The sequence below is a fragment of the Cebus imitator genome, unplaced genomic scaffold (genome assembly GCF_001604975.1).
Source record: "Cebus imitator isolate Cc_AM_T3 unplaced genomic scaffold, Cebus_imitator-1.0 Scaffold156, whole genome shotgun sequence".
Taxonomy (NCBI): domain Eukaryota; kingdom Metazoa; phylum Chordata; class Mammalia; order Primates; family Cebidae; genus Cebus; species Cebus imitator.
In genome coordinates this window covers 3817395-3835280 of record NW_016107471.1, presented here as the reverse complement: position 1 = coordinate 3835280, position 17886 = coordinate 3817395, and positions in this window count along the sequence as shown.

Genomic DNA, 17886 nt, shown 5'->3' with positions numbered 1-17886 from the left:
TTCTGTTTGTTCATATTTTTTAGATAAATGGAAAGAAATGAAATACAAGATAATAACCAACTGGCTATTGAACACGTAGAAGCATGTGAACTCAAAGGCATGCCCCAGTTTGCTGCCTGCTGCCTTGTCATTAATGGCCTGAAAGGGTCAACATAAAATAGCTGCTGCTATTGTGTTCTCAGTTTACTTAATGTCTCAAAGCCCTTTGACACTAATGACCAATCTCCTGATAGTCTCTTGTGCAATACATTTTTAATTTTTTCTGTTTCAGCTTTACTGGTTATTCCTCCTCTATCACCTCCCATTGCTGAGTTCTCTGTTTAAAACTAAACACTTTACCTGGATGTTATATTTTAATTATTTTAAATAGCTTTAATTATCTCCATGCTGACAACTCCAAAACTCTATCTCCTGCTTGTACTTCTCCTTGGATTTCAGTCCCTCACATCTAATTTCCTATATATTTAACTGAATGTCCACAGGCATATTAAATAAATTCCATGCCCATCGATGATAGACTGGATAGGGAAAATGTGGCATATATACACCATGGAATATTATGCAGCCATCAAAAACGATGAGTTTGTGTCCTTTGTAGGGACAGTGGATGAACCTGGAAACCATCATTCTCAGCAAACTGACAGAAGAGCAGAAGATCAAACACCACATGTTCTCACTCATAGGCGGGTGTTGAACAATGAAAACACATGGACACAGGGAGGGGAGCACTACACACTGGGGTCAGTTGGGGGGAAATAGGGGAGGGATGGTGGGGGGTGGGGAGCTGGGGAGAGATGCCAGATGTAGGTGATGGGGAGGAAGGCAGCAAATCACACTGCCACGTGTGTTCCTATGCAATAATCTTGCATGTTCTTCACATGTACCCCAAAACCTAAAATGCAATAAAATGGGGAAAAAATAAAAAAAAAAATTATAATAAAAATATGAAAAAAATAAAAATAAAAAAATAAATTCCAAACTTAATTCTGCAAACTGTTCTCGCAGCTCTCTGCAAACTGTTTTAACCTAGTCTTTTCTACACTTATGTGGTACCATCATAGACCCAAGTTGCTTAAAGTGATACCACGTAGGTAATAATACAACAACACTATAAGTAACCCCTCACCACCCACATTCAATCTGTGAGCATATCCTATGATTTCTGCCTCAAAAATATATCTTGAATATGTTTACTTTTATTTTCTCTCCAACCACCTTTGTTAAAGTCCACTAAAATAGCCTTCTTGCTGTTGTCCTCCTGTGTGTTACTGTGGTCTTTTTAAGTATGTTATACAGCAGCCAATTAAGCATGAATCAGATCAGGTCAGGCCCCTTTGTAAAATGCTTTTTGCACTTCAAATCAAATCCCTTCATGTTAATCTACAAGTTACTGAAAAGTGTGACTCTTGGCTGCATCCAATCATTCCATATGCTCTTAATTACTAGTAGTATTTTGTCTCCTAGAATTTGCCAGGTTTCCTACCAATTTAGAGACATAATACATGTTTTCCCTCTGCCTGTAATGCTGGTCTCTAGGTTCTGAACATGGCTGGCTCTATCACAACCTTCCAACGTCAATTGAAATACCTCCTCAGCGAAACCTTTTCTAACCATGTCCATACTGTCTGTTCTCTCCCACGGTTGTCGGTCCAATAAAGCATAAGAGTTAAGAGCGCAGACCCCCCCCCCCCGGGCTCACATCCCACTTTTAGTTTTGGCTCCTCCTACTTTATGATACTGGAAAACTTATTTGACCTATTTGTGCTTTCTGGTTCCTCATTCTGAAAGTGCCAATAACAATAACACCTACCTCAAATTATTAAGATTAAAAATTAAAATGAGTAAACACATAGAACTGTCACCATTTTGTCAAAGTTCAATAAGTGTTATTTTCTTCATAGCACTTCTTAATTTATTATTACTCATTTATAAATTTGCTTTTGTTTTTGTTTATAGTCTGTCTCCTAGATGACTAAGAACATTAAGCAGGCTATATTTATGTGTTTTAATATGTCACTGGAAACAGTGACAAACACAATGACCAGAACATGGTAGATATGCAATAAATTATGAAACAAGAAATTGTGTTTGACTGGATTTAAGAGCTACTACTTAAAGACACATCTAACTGGATTTTTTCCCCTTGATTATGGACACAAATGTAATTTGTTACCTTAACTATGTGTTTTAGTCATTCACTGATACAGATGCATTTGTAAGGAATCTATTATATAACTATGCATTTTTAATCCTCAATTCACTCTTACTAAAACATTTAAGACACAAATTTCTAAATTCATGTGTATGTCATTTTTTATTTTCTACTTGTCTTTAAAAAAATCATCTCTTAATATTAGGCTTCTGACACTTTTCCATAGCATCAAGGGCTTTCAGTGTAGGCTTTCAGACCACATCTGATCTTTCAGAGATACCAATATTACAGTGTGCCTGCAACACTCTTCAGACAAAAGTTTCATGTTCTGTTGTTGCTGCTGCTGAAATTGCAACACTCCCTCTTGACCTCTGCATACTTGCAGTCTGCAAAACAATGTTTTAGGCTTTAGATCACAGAGCTTTTTACTCTTTGTTTTCTTCGCTATTTACTTTGAAGTTGGTCTTTTGACCATCTTCTATCCCAAAATAAGTCTCAGCATTCCCACTCTTCAAAAGGACTAACCCCTTAGCTTTATGTCTATTGGATGACCCTTCTTCCTCTGGGCAGCCTGAAAACATGGGCTGTAATCACCCCATACCAAGCCTTGGAAAACCTCTCAGTAAAGCCTCTTAGTGACTCATCAGGCCTGCTCAGAATATCACATCAAACCAGTCTACTCTAATCTTTAGTTTTACTTATTTGATAAAGCAATATAGTAGTAGGAGCTAGATGTCATGTTTTGTTTAAAAAAAAAATGTGGCATTAGACATAATTTGCATCCTTCTTCATAGTCTCTCTTTGCCTCATATGATTATAAAATTATAAGTCTCATTCATGTGTGGAAAAAAGTATCTGCAAGTTAAATAAAGAAATATTTAATATTTTAGCACTTCAGTATGTTGTTTTCTTTGGTGCAATTAGAAAATCATAAGGAGTTCACAATAAAGAAATAAAAATACCCATGAAAAATATAAATAAGAAAAGTAAACATGCTTACCTACAGTCATTACAGAAATGTCTAATGAAACCATGGGCTTCTATTTTTTTAACTACTTAATTGGAAATGATTAGTAGCTGATGAGATCTGGAATGGACATTAAGTGTACACTCTCAGCCTCAAACTGAGGTACCCACTGTACATCAATATACAAAATATACAGAAAAATTTAGAATACATATATATGTGAATATATCATTTATATTTCTAATAATTTAAGTATCACATAAAATACACAAGTTTATAAGGATATATGATAAAATAGTATGGTTTTGTATGTGTGTGCCTAGCCAATATTCATTTACCCATCTCCCACTCTTAGTTTATGTTCTTTTAGTGGGGCTGATTTCCACCATGCTCCAAGTATTGCCTGTGACTTGCTATGATCTGATTGTTTATATCCCAAAATATATGGAAACCTCAAATTCTATATATTGCAATGCTAACCCCCAAGGTGAGAGTATTCAAAGGTAGGGCCTCTGGGAGGTGATCAGGTTAAAAGGATGAAGTCCTCATGAATGAGATTAGTGCCCTTAGTGCTTTGGGCACTGATTAGTGTTCTGCAGTCTGCAAAACAGTTAGGTTTTAGATCACAGGGCTTTTTACTCTTTGTTTTTTTTCAATATTTACTTTGAATTTACCTTAGCTTTATGTCTACTGGATGACCTTTCTTCCTCTGGGCAGCCTGAAAACAGTGGCTGTAGTCACCCCATACCAAGCCCTGGGAAATCTCTCAGTAAATCCTCTTAGCATTTCATCAGGTTTGCTCAGAATATAATGTCATACTATTATATTCTGTTATATACCAAAGGTAACAGTATTCTAAGGTGGGGCCTTCAAGAGGTGATCAGGTTACAAGGATGAAGTCCTCCTGAATGAGATTAGTGCCCTTATAAAAGAGGCCCCAGTGAGCTCCCTTGTCCTTGCTGCAAAGTGAGGACACAGCTAGAAGCTACCATCTATTAACCAGAAAGCAGCCCTTACTAGAAACCAAGTCTGCTAGCACCTTCATCTTGGACTTCCCAGCCTCTAGAACTGTAAGAAATAAATTTCTTTTGTTTAAAATAGAAATAAGTCACACAGTTTATAATAGCTTCCACAATGGATTAAGACATGACCCAAACTTGAAAGCTCAGAATATCACCTCCCCACACTTGAGAAATGGATTAAAAGAAAAGTTTATGAACCCAATCAGACCCAAATGGAATTATGCTTATCACTTTTGCTTAAAGAAATAGAGGAGAGGGGCCTATGTTTCTGCTGGTTCCCTGGGACTAGACTAAGTCTGGAGCTGCTGGCAGCCATTCCAGCAGCCATTCTGCCATCCTGAAAGGAGAGTCAGCCTAATAAGAGAATTGAGTCCAAAGGGGAGCCAAGCTGAAAGATGAAGAGAAACCAGTTACATATGACATTAATTGAGGCCATGGAGCCAAACACACTCAAAACTAGTTAAACTGATTTTTTGGGGGAAGCTGTGATGACAAATAAATAAATTTTCTATTTAAGCTGATTTTAATTGGATTTTATGACATTTTAAAACCAAAAATCTCAACTAATAAGAAGATGGTATTTTAGAATACAAATGGAAAATGTCATTTCTGTAGAGAATTTTAAAAACAATTATGACACGTAGTTAAAAGGAAAAACAGCCATTAGAAAGAATGAAGTAGAGCTACAGTTCTATAGACAGACATCCAGGCCATAATAATGTTGTAGAAACAAAACTTATTACAATGTCATTTAAAAAAATCTGTTTATACACATACAATGTCCACACATATGGACATTCACTTCCTTCAATAGGAAATAAAGAAATATTACATCAAGAAAAATATTTTTGTTTTTCTTAATATAGACTATGTAATTGATGTAGCATGGTGAACAGACTTTAAGGTAGCCCCAGTGATTCCACTTCCTGGTATTCATTCCTTTGTAAAATTGTCTTCCCTTGAGAGTGGGTGGAACCTATGACTTGTTTCTAACCAATAGGATATGGCAAATGTGACAGGATGTCAAACTTGTTACTATGTTGTATTATATAGGAAAGGTGATAGAATGTAACTTCCATGATATTATATAACTTGTATATAATGCAATCTACTCTCTCTAGGGTACTCTTTTCTCTGTCTCCTCTTCCCTCCCAAGGATTCTGAAAAAGCAAGCTAACATAAATCCTATAATCACAAGAAAATGAGTTTTACCAACAACCAGAGAAAGCTTGGGAGCAGATTCTGTCTAAGTAGAGCCTCCAAATAAGAATCAGCTAGGCCATGCCTGGACTTCTGATCCACAGAAACAGAGATAATAAATGTTTATTATCATAAATAAATGTTTATAATAAATTCTCTGTAGAGAATTTTAATAACAATTATGGCACATAATTATCACCAAGTTTGTGATAATTTGTTACAAAGCATAGAAAGCTAATACAGATGACTTGAATTCTAAATTCCATGTAAAATTTTGTAACTTTTCTCTTTATGTATTCAGATAAACAATATTTCTTACACACATTTGAAAACATGTCAATATATGACAGCTAAATATTTTTTAAGTTACTGTGTAGTACAAATAAAAGAAAACACAAACCAATTATGTTTTCTTTTTAGAATTATAAAAGCCCCACCTGGCTAGGCTAGCTTCTGACATAAATTACTAAAAAGTAGTCAGTAATAAATTTTAAAGCCAAAACAAAAAGTCTTGGTGCCTTTCTACCAAAAAAAGTATTTAATGCACTTTAAGTCAAAAATAGAGTAACCCAAGGAGAATAAAATAAATCTGTATCACACCTGAAAAAGGTGTAAGAATTGTTTGGTTTGCAGAAAAATTTAAAATCATTTCCCTCCATGGCTTATAAATATTGCAAATTTAATGAGGTATTCTATCCTAACATGCATAGATGAAGTTCTTATTGATTTCAAAGGGGATTGTGCCTACATACCTGAAATTTAAACTTTCCCTCTAGAAAACAATAAAAACATACACTTCTTTATAGATGCATTTAGAATATGTTATCACAGACTAATATTTTGTAAACTATACACATACTTAAATACTGGTTTAAGACATAAAGTGAGATTCTTTACAATTTTGAATGGAGTTTAATCACATTGACATACACAAAAGTCTCACATGAACACATTTTTATGTGAAATATTTTTCTTTTATAGAATTCAAAGAAATATTGCCTCTTAGACTTTTCAGTAACTGTGGCAAAAGAAAAAGCACATTTATTGTGAATTTATTTTTCTTAGAACTTGTATATGTTTTCTTTTTCTTGAATTGTCTGCCCAAGTAGATGAGAGTTTTGAACTATTCTTCCCACAGTGGTAACAGAGTCAGAGGTCAAAAGTTTCCAAGCATGAACTAAACCTAAACAGCAAGAAAAATATCAAAATGTATGCAAAAATATACAGAAAGGTTATTGATCTTGTAAAATCAAAACCTAAAATATACCAGAAAATCGCCTTAAGAAAATAAACCTTGTATTTGTCTAACAAAACCCATCAAGAAGTATGCAATAATTACATCAACCCTCCTGAAATTTTAAAATAAAGGCCATGTCTATAGAATGAATAGTATCAGGCCAAGAAAGAAAAAAATCATATCCTGCTTCCAATGATAATAATAGTGGAACAGATAGTGGCCAGACTAGTCTGACGAATGGAAACCAAGCAAGTAAAAAAACCTGCCAACTCAATTTTTCAAATAATTAAATCAATGCTGTGTACAAAAGTACCCAGAATGAAGTGAAGAACTGATAGCATTATCTTGATAATTAATGCTCAAAAATGTGAACTTTTCTGTTCCATTATTTAGGTATTTTAAGAAAAACATAAAATTTTTGCTTTATGTGACTACAATAGCTACATTTCATGTATTAGCATTTTCACACAGAAAGGCTGTAGGGTCTTCACTCGAGGGTCCAGAGTATGTAAAGAGAACAATACAAGAATGGAAATGGTGTAAACTATATACTTCAAATAATTTCACAGGGCTGTGTAAGCCTTTTAAGGAGTTGAGCTTTGTCTTAAGCCTAAGGGAAAGCCATCCGTATAATCAAATTTTTGTTTGGAAAAAATTGCTTTGGCTTAGTACAGAAATTAGCTGTCAGAACAAAGGTGGGAGGGTGGCGATATAGATGTCAAAGTAGGAAAATATGAATGTGCTATGCTATTTCACTCTTCCACTCTTCACCAACTTATTTTCTCTGCTTTCTTTTCTCTTTGTTCATGTTTTCAGTTCACGTTTCATCCCCTCTGAAAAAGTTAATGAAGTTTCAGTCCATTCTGTACAATCAACCATTCCTGCTTATGCCCAGTTGAACCCAGTATATGTTTTTATCATGGCCCATACCGTTGGCATTTTGCTGTATATGTATATTCATCCTTGTACAAATCAATAAATTCTTAATGAAACTTATTTTCTGTCTCCAGCATCTAAAACAATGTTTGGCCTTGTGCTAATCAAAAAAGTTCTGGCTGACATTTGAAATGGTTGTTTTGATAACTTCTTTCTGTACCTTCCCTAAAGATTACTCTTAAGACATTCTGAAAATATCCATTTAGCAACTTTGTATGAACTATTTCAACAGTACTATGGTTTAAGTTGCTAACAAAAGGGATCTTATCTATGTTGCTCTCTTCATTTCCTTGTCCTCTATCAATTTCTGCCATCTAGCAGGTATTAAATATATTTTCTAAATGTTTAAAATTATTCGTATTAAACTCAGTATCAACTTTTCCCCTCCTTTTTAAAGCATTGTCCACTGCTGATAGGTGCAAAACATGATTCACATCTACTCTTCTAAGATTCACATCTCACTTTTTTTGCTGGTCACAATATGAAAACGTATACTAGGATATCCATCAATAACGGTGCTTATACTTCTGAGGGCTTAATGTAGAACAGGACATAATTCCTTCTACCACAAAAGTGCCACACAGACATGAAAAAGGAGAAATTGTAGACTTGATACTGTGGTTGCTTCAGTCTAAAGGGAAGTCATTCAAAATATTAAACTCTTCTGAGGGGAATTGCTTTGTGCCTATTTCCATTACTTTGCTCCGTTCTCATCAAGTCAATTCTATGCAGCTTTATCTTCAAACCTGCTCTGTCAAACATCTACATGCTTAAGTAAACTATACACTTTCTTTCAAAGAAAATAATTTTATTTTCAGTTTTCAGAGACTAAACCGTCAAGGTCCATTTTTGGAAGAAAACACACCTAAACACTCCAGGCAACAATTGCAACATCACTATAATATGCAGAGAGGAGCTAGACTCCACTATGACCTGCGTGTATGTAGTAGGGATGCCATAACAGAGCACCACAAAATGAATGGCTTAAAACAACAGAATTTTTTCCCTCAAATTTCTAAAGACCAGAAATTCATAATCAAGGTGTTGGCAAGACCATGCTCACTTTGATGCCTCTAGGGAAGGATCCTTCCTTGCCCCTTCAGCATTCTTTGGTTTGTAGGGCATCACTGTGATCTCTGCCTCTTTCTTCATGTGTGGGGAGAATGAGGGAGAGTGGGAGAGAAGGAAAAAGGGTGGTGAGAGAGAGAGTGCATGAGCGTGAGCGCGTGCACACTCGTGTGCTTGTGTCTGTCTGTCTCTGTGTCTCTTTCCCTTTTAAGTACACTGACCATATTGGATACAGGGCTGCCACCACTCCAGTATTACCTTCTTATTGTAATCTGATGTAAGACCTCATCTTAGGAAATTATATCTGTAACAAACCTATTTCCAAATAAGTTCACATTCTGAAGGTCTAAGAAGGATATGAATTTCAGAGGGAAACTATTCAACTCAGTATACCACTTTGAATAAACCTTTTAGTCTTTGCTGTGGCAGTGGTGTCTACCAGTAACAGCAAATGGGAACAGTACTAAAGTCTTCTATGACAATAATCAGCAGAAGTTTTAAATTGTATCACTGATTTCCCTGACTTCAAAGTGAGGCTATTATCTTCTTATCCTAATCTGATAGTATATGCAGGTGATAATATATGTAATATTTCATACATTTTTTTCACATATCAGCTATTGCAAAACTCCATGTTTTGATATACAGCCTTTTCACCCATCTTACCAGCTTTCATGATTTTTTTTTTTTTAAATTGTCACTACGTATCTAACAAGTGCACAAAAGTTAATTTAGTCAAAGGCATGGTTTTCTATTATAACACTAATTCAAACACAAATGATCAAATCCGCAATATCCCTATTGTCTTTGTTTACCTCAATGCTATAACAAAATATCATAAACTGGGTGGCTTATAAACAACAGAAATTTGTTTCTCACAGTTCTAGAGACTGGGAAGTTCATGATCAAGTTGCTAGCAGATTCTGTATCTGATGAGGACCAGCTTCCTAGTTCATAAGCATCCATCTTCTCATCATATCCTCATGAGGAGAAGGGGCAAAGCATCTCTCCACAGCCTATTTTGGAAGGGCACTAATCCCATTCATGAAGGCTCTTGTGATTAAGTCACAAGACTTAAGTCTTGTGACTTAATCACCTTCCAAATATCCTTTCAAATAACATCCTTTTGGTGAGTTAGAATTTCAACGCTACATTGTGGTAGGGAGAAATACTCCGTGCATTGCATGTAGCTTCCTTTCCCACAAGCATTCTAGACAACATAGTTTCTCAATACATTTCTTTCCTCCTGTACTAATTGCAATAGTTAGTTTCATAAATTTACCTGTCAATATTCAAACACAATTTTCTTTCATTTCTATTTTTCAAGCCTCAAGAAAAGTTCAGGTTTCCAGTGTATAAGTTTATATTTTATATGTAATGTTGAAGGTTTTAGAGGTTTATAAATCTTTAATTTTTATGCTTTGTTGATTTAAGCTTATCATTTTTTAAATGTTTCCTCCTTGCTTTCCTTGATTATGTAAATTATTTGTCTTAGACTCTGTGACTGCTTGCTTCCTTTGGATCAAGAACATAAAAACTCCCCTAACATTCTAGGAGGAAATATGGTTTATGACAAATGAATGTAGACACCTCTGTTTTCTTTTAGTCATTCTGGTGATGCTCCCAGTCATAATAACCTCATTGACTACAGAAGAATGATTTTGTTTCTGTACACATTTGGTACAAATCCCACTCCTGAGTCATAAAGCTTGTTTGTGGCCTACTTTCCTATAAACATATAAAGAGTTTAGATTACTTTTCCTTAACCTTGCTCATATATAAAGCCATATGTGACTTCTCTATACACACCCTGCCTCAGGAGATCTTAAAGTAGCATTGTTATGCAGGAAAGCTCCAGAACATACGTAAGTTGGCAGTTTTTGTGGCACTGCCCTTTTTACAGATTAGGTTAAATAAATCTAGGTCCAGCAGCAATCTATGGAGGACTCTACCATTTATTATTATCCTTGTAAAAAGTGCCTATTCATCTTTGTTTTCTGTCACTAAGCTAATTCCCTGTCCATGACTAAACAACTCTCCCATCCCCACCTCATTTTCACGTACTAAGAAATTCACATACTAAGAAAACAGCCTTTGATGAGGTAATTTTGCCAAAATTTAAATGAAGGCTAAACAACATATATTCCCTAGCCCTCACTAATGCATTATTTTACTTACCCACTCAAAGCTCTACAAGTCAAGCAAGATTTTCCTTTACAAAAACCAGGTTCTCTCCCCACCAGAAGGTCATACTTATTTATGCCTTTAGCATTATTATCCTTTATTGGAGTTCCTACAAACTTACTGACTCCATAACTTCGCTGAAATAAATATCTAATTCTAGGGAATTCTCTACATCTAAAGTGTCAATAGGAGCTTATTTTATTTGTGTGTCATTATTTAACATGCTATTCATAACGTTTTTATAAAATGATATTTAAAAACAGAGAAGTAAAATAACCTATTTCCTCAGTAAATACCAGGACACAAGAAAACTAAATAAAATGTTCCTGACAATGTAGACCATTCAAAGATAGAATTCAAGGATAGAACTCTTGATACTGAGAATAAACTCCCCATGGCTAGAGCTATTCAAGCACATAGTACAGATGAACTTAAAGCATCCAAGTTGATGGAGGACGGGAGAGATGAGAGAAATAGAGTCATCACGTATGTTAGATCACCTTCAGATCCTGAGATTTTATGATTCCATTATCTTCTATCATCTCTTGCTTATTTCACATCACTGTAACACTCTCCTTAAAGGGCAAAGGAAAGGAAAAAATCCCTCTAGTACTCTATTTTGTTATTTTCATCTTGTTTCACAAATGTTTAATGTTTGTAGGAAACCATATCCTACTTGATGTATTTTCTTATGTAGCAAATTTGAACTTACTACTACTGCCCTAGGTTGTGTTTAGGAATAATGCTGCACATATTTAAAACATTGTATTTAATATGTTTAAAAAGAAACAGTTGAGATTGTTTCACAAATCATAGCAGTTTTTCTAGGTCAAAACCTGGCAGAAAAAGGAACAAATGTTTTTCATTTTCTAATTAAATCTTTAGTGTGTGTGTGATTTTTCAGTTATGTGTTCAACCCCCCAAAAAAGGCATCTGTAGCATTTAGTCTTAGCACGAATAGTCTAAAATATCATTCCTCTTTCCAAACCACTGTGACAACTAATTGATCTAGCCAATTACTCTGCCCAATTAGAGTTCAGAAATTCACATTTGCATTTGCCAATAATTGATCATTTCTTTCCTGCCATCTCTCCCTATTTGTAATTTGCTTTTATTTCATTACTTTGATTCCAAGATTGTCCTTTCACATGGCATTTTTTTAACAACTCTCAATACAAAGTGACAATAGAGACTGCCTCTGATTAATTGCCTCAGAGCTTTAAATTTATAACTTATTTTCCTCTTTGCTAAGGCACATACAAGACAAACATTTTTCTGCCTCAATTCCATTTCCCCTCTATACATTTGTTTTTTAATTACCAAAGTAATATATCAATACAATCTTATTAAAAATCAGCATGTTACAGAAAATCTAAAGTCCCATTTACATCATCATCAACTTTACTCCTCAGATGTAACATTGTTATTTTTACATATGTATTCTATTATGTGCATTTCTGTGCATTTACATCCATATATGCATGCATAGGAAAACACATATTGCTATACGAGGGTTTTACAGCATAAACATTACAAATAATATCTTAGAAATATATCATGCACTTTATTCTTTTCAACTATGTAATCTACAGAATGGATTATTCTCATTAATGCATATTTTGTCCCTTAAAGTATTTATTTCAATAATGCTGTACTGAATACCCTTTTACCTGCTTTCTTAGACAGATGGTAAGTTGGTTCCTTGAGAAGATACCAAGTAGTAGAACTTCTGGATTATGGAACATTCACATTTTAGTTTGAATTATTCCAAAGGGCTATACCTATGCCCCCAATATTTAACCTAATTACCTTGTGTTTATTCAGACACCCAAAGAAATGTCAACATGTTTAAAGCCTAGAGTTATTTTTTTTAGTATCCAATCAAAGCTATTTTTAAGGTTTCACTTAAAAATTTCATTTCATGTCTTTAATTGGTTTCTCCAGTGTCTCACCTTTTTGGCATCCCAACGCTGTACCCAAGTGGAGAAAAACTGCCCTTCTTTTATAATCAGATATATTATTTTCATTTATTATGGGCAATATAGGTTTTAGAATGCTGATAAAGACTGGACATTGTTCCTCCCTTGTCTAGTTCAGAGTTCTTGGGACTTGGCAACTCTTACTGCAGTGCCTCCTACTGGTGACATATTTACTCTTCCCTATCACCACACAGGACAGGCTTGGGGTCCAGTAGCTTTCTTCCTTATAACTATTTTGATTTCAAGAATTTCAGGCACAATCTGTTCTTTAAACAACTGTAAGAAAAACCTTCCTTAAACATAGTATAAATCACGTCATTTATTTTCCTACTAGAAGAACCACGAACTATGGCTATCCAACTTCTTTTCCCAGTTTTCTCTCCCATTTCTCAGGCACCAAATCATTTTTTGCGAGTCTATGAAAGCAAGTCAAATATGGTATACTCCTTTATACTTTAGTGCCTCGTTTGTATTATGTTCTCCACTTAATATTTTCTCCCTTTCTATATACGATTCAACTTCTGTCTAAATGATATTGAGTATCTTAAATATTACCAATATCTGCAACTCTATCTTTGTACTTCTTTTAGCTTTCCCTAGAATATGGTTGGCTTTTTAACACTTAATATAGCCCAGTTTCTTTTGCAGCTACTTGTATATTCCTTGGGGTGTTTCAGCTAATGGTGTTAATTTTTCTTTCATTAACAAAATATTTATGAGCTTGTTCTATGTTGCAGAGAATTATTCTAAGTACTAGAAATATAGCAATTAGGGTACAAGACTCTGGCCACATGAAACAGTAAGGATAATTTTATGTATCTTGAATCTGTTTCAATGCTAAGAATCATGTCATAATTGAAGTAAATGAACAATATATCACTTGTCAGGGCTAACCTATTCATATTACATGACTTAGATACATATATAAGCTAGACCAGCTTTATACATTGCGTGATAGTTAATTTTACTTGTCTACTTGGCTGGACCATGGTACCCAGATATGTGGCCAAACATTTTGGATGTTTCTATTAGGTTGTTTTGAATGAGATTAATATTTAAGTTGGTGGACTGTAAGTCAGCAGATTGTCCTGGGCAATCTGGGTGGGCCTCATCAATCAGGTGAAGGCCTGGATAAAACAAAAAGACTGACACTCTCCCCAAAAAGAGAATATTCTGCCAGCAGACACCCTTCAGACTTGAGTTTCAAATATCAGCTTTTCCTTCAGTCTCCAGTCTGACAGCCCTTGGACTTGAACTGCAGAGTTTGGACTTGTCAGTCTGTCCATTCATATGAACCAATTCCTTAAAACAAAATTTTCTCTGTCAAAACATATATATATATATATATATATATATATATATATATACACCCTATTTGTTCTGCTTCTCTGGAGAACCATAACTAATATACATGTAGGTTTCCGAAGGGCACTCTATGGTGTTCACACAACAAAGCTGCCTAATGATGCCTTTATCAGAATGTATCAACATCGTTAAGTTGCACANTTCTCTGGAGAACCATAACTAATATACATAGAGAAAAGAGTAATAAATAAGTCCGTACTCAAGGGCTATGGATAGGTTTTGTAGTAACTTCTATTATTGCTGCCTCACTCTTTGGGAAGACTACCAAAGTCTAGCTTAGCTATGGGCCCAGTGGTTCCTTTTCTTATGGGAGAATTGTACCTCCCCACTCCATTAACATAAGACTTTCCAAGGTGACTTGCTTTGGCCAATGACAAATGAGTGGATGTGAACAGTACTATTTGCAAACATATTCTCTTCTTTCTGCCACATGAATAGCATGTCCTAAAAAGACACTGCTTCTTTCTACTGAACCCCAGAGTGAAAAGGTACAGGTACTAAAGCTGTGACTAATTCATAAGCATTGAATCTAAATGTGAATAGAGGAGAAGCTTTGCTTGTTTTAATGATTTCACAACTTCTAATATTACAGTAAAACTAGCCTTAATTAATACCATCTTAATGGGTTATTGATCTAATGTTCTCCCTCATAACCACAAAACTATATGGAAAAGATAGTATATGGATAAATAAATGTACCCCTTCTCCCATCCAGGGAAAGAGTCTGCATATATCTTGCTGACTTCTCAAAGTGGCCTTTGCCTAAAAAGAATAACAACCATGACAAATTGTTGAATAGAAAAGAAGATATTCACAACTAGTTGTGACAAATATTCTAAGGAAGAAGCCTTTGGCAGTCTTCTACATTACACTGATTTACTCTCTGTGAGTGTTTTGCAATTTATCATATGAGAAAAAAAAATAGTGTGCCGACTTAAGGCAGGCAGCTCTAAGGTGACATTCATTCATTGAGTAAAATATACACTAAGCACTAACTATGCTAGAGAGTATGGGAGGCACCAGTGACAAAGACATGGTTTCTATATTCCTAAATCTTATATTTCAAAGAAAGAGTGTAGAAATCTAAGAAAAAAAAAAAAAAAACACAGAAAATAAAAAAAAGAAAAAATAAAAAAAAAAAAAAAAAAGCACAGAAAATAATGTAATTAACAGATCTGGACTTCAGCCTTCCTATGAGTAATAAACATAAGCTAAAACCCTGGCATTTTCCACCAATTCTACCCACCCCCCTGCCTATCTCCTACTGGTTAAGAGGTTGCAAGCTAGATAAATGAGGTCTGATGGTGAGTACTTTAATATTTTTAAAATAATTTTTTAATAAAAATGCAAATAAAAAATTTAAATAAAAAACTGTAATGTTTTCTAAAATTCACATATATGTCATTTTTGTATCCTCAGGCAATCAATGGGTTGAACATAACATATACTCAATAAACAGTTTCTGTATTTCACATTGCATGTCTGTATCAAAACATCTCATGTACCCCATAAATATATACACCTACTATGTAACCACAAAAATTTTAAAAATATACAAAATTTAATTAATATTTCCCAAATACATTTTATCATTTATGTACCAAGTCCCTAGGAAGTGCCTGGCAAGCTAAATGTCTATATTCTTCAACATCATAATTAAGATCTCATGAATTTAATGCATGTGAAAGGAAAATTGAAACCAATAATTACCAGTTCTCATAGACAGCAATAGTAGCATAGATAATTCTAGGAAATAATCAGTAATTCGTTCATACCATTCAGTCATCCACTAAGTTGTTGAAAGGAAGGTAAGCCTACCTCCAGTACATTACAGAAGTAATAATGAACCACAGCCAAGTTAACAACTACCTAAGAATATGATTTCAGTTAGGAAAAACAGGAGTGTAGTAAGTAATTTAAAAGGATAACCTGGAGAACTACATGACTAGGAAACTTTTAAAAAGGTCACCAGACATATTCTAGAGGTTCTAGAAGAATGTATACATGCTAAAGAAAGATGAAACAGAAAAAGGCACCAGTCGCACACTTTTGCTTGGCCTTAAAGCATGCATAACCAGGAAGTAAAATCGAAGGTCATGTTACAAAATGTACAGTCTGAAGTGAACATTCTCAAATGGATCATCTTAGCAAAAAGCAGGAAACATACAGGCATTTAAAAAATCTGACAGATCATTAGCCGGCTACTGAATTATATTGACCCAAGTGTGACACCTAAAATACAAGCTTAAAAGTAAATTAAAGCAAAAACCCTACGTTTAGTCAATGTTCATGCTGCTGATAAAGACATACTCAAAACTGTGAACAAAAAGAGGTTTAATTGGACATACAGTTCCATATGGCTGGGGAGGCCCCAGAATTATGGTGGGAGGCAGAAGGCACTTCTTCTATGGCAGTGGTAAGAGAAAAATGAGAGAGAAGCAATAGAGAAAAGCACTGAGAAACCCACCAGATCTTGTAAGGCTTATTCACTATCATAAGAATAGCATGAAAAAGACCAGCCCCTTGATTCAATTACCTTCCATGGATCCCTCCCACAATATGTGGGAATACTGGGAGATATAATTCAAGTTGAGATTTGGGTGGGGTCTAGCCAAACTATATCATTCCACCCCTAGCCCCTCCAAAATCTCATGTTCTCACATTTTAAAACCAATCATGCTTTCACAACAGTCCCCTAGAGTCTTAACTCATTTCAGCATTAACCCAAAAGTCTACAGACCTAAGTCTCATCTGAGACAGGGCAAATATCTTCTTCCCATGAGCCTGTAAAATCAAAGCCAAGATAGTTATTTCCTAGGTACAACAGGGGTACAGGTATTGGATAAATACAGCCATTCCGAATGAGAGAAATTGGCCAAAACAAAGGAGTTACAGCGCCCATGCTAGTCCAAAATCCAGCGAGGCAGTCAAATTTTAAAGCTCCAAAATTATCTCCTTTGACTCCAGGTCTCACATCCAGGTCATGCTGATGCAAAAGGTGGCTTCCCAAGATCTTGTGCAGCTCTGCCCCATGGATTTGCAAGGTACAGCCTCCCTCCTGACTGCTTCCATGGGCTAGCATTGACTGTCTGAGGCTTTTCCAGGTACAGTGCAAGCTGCCAGTGGATCTACCATTCTGGGGTCTGGAGGATGATGGCCCTCTTCTGACAGCTCCACTGGGCAGTGTCCCAGTAGAGATACCACTCTAACACTACATTTTCTTTCCAAACTGCCCTAGCAGAGGTTCTCCATGAGGCCCCCACCCAGGCATTTCCATATATCTTCCCAACTCTAGATGGAGGTGCCCAAACCTCAATTCTTGACTTCTGTGCACTTGCAGGCACAACACCACGTGGAAGCTTCCAAGACTTCAGGCTGGCACCCTTTGAAATCACAGCCCAAGTTGTACGTTTCACCCATGGCTGGAGCATCCAAGTTGTACTCTTTCAGCCACAGCTGGAGCAACTATGACCCAGGGCACCAAGTCCCTAGGCTGCACACAGAGTGGGGACCCTGGGGCCAGCACATGAAACGATTTTTTCCTCCTGGACTTCTGAACCTGTGATGGAATGGGCTCTCTGACATGGCCTGGAGACATTCTCCCTGTGATCTTGGGGATTAACATTAGTTTCCTTGCTACTTATGCAAATTTCTGCAGCCAGCTTGAATTTCTCCTCAAGAAAGTGGGTTTTTTTCTATTGTATCATCAGGCTGCAAATTTTCTGAACTTTTATACTGTTTCCCTTTTTAAATGGAATGCTTTTAACAGCACCCAA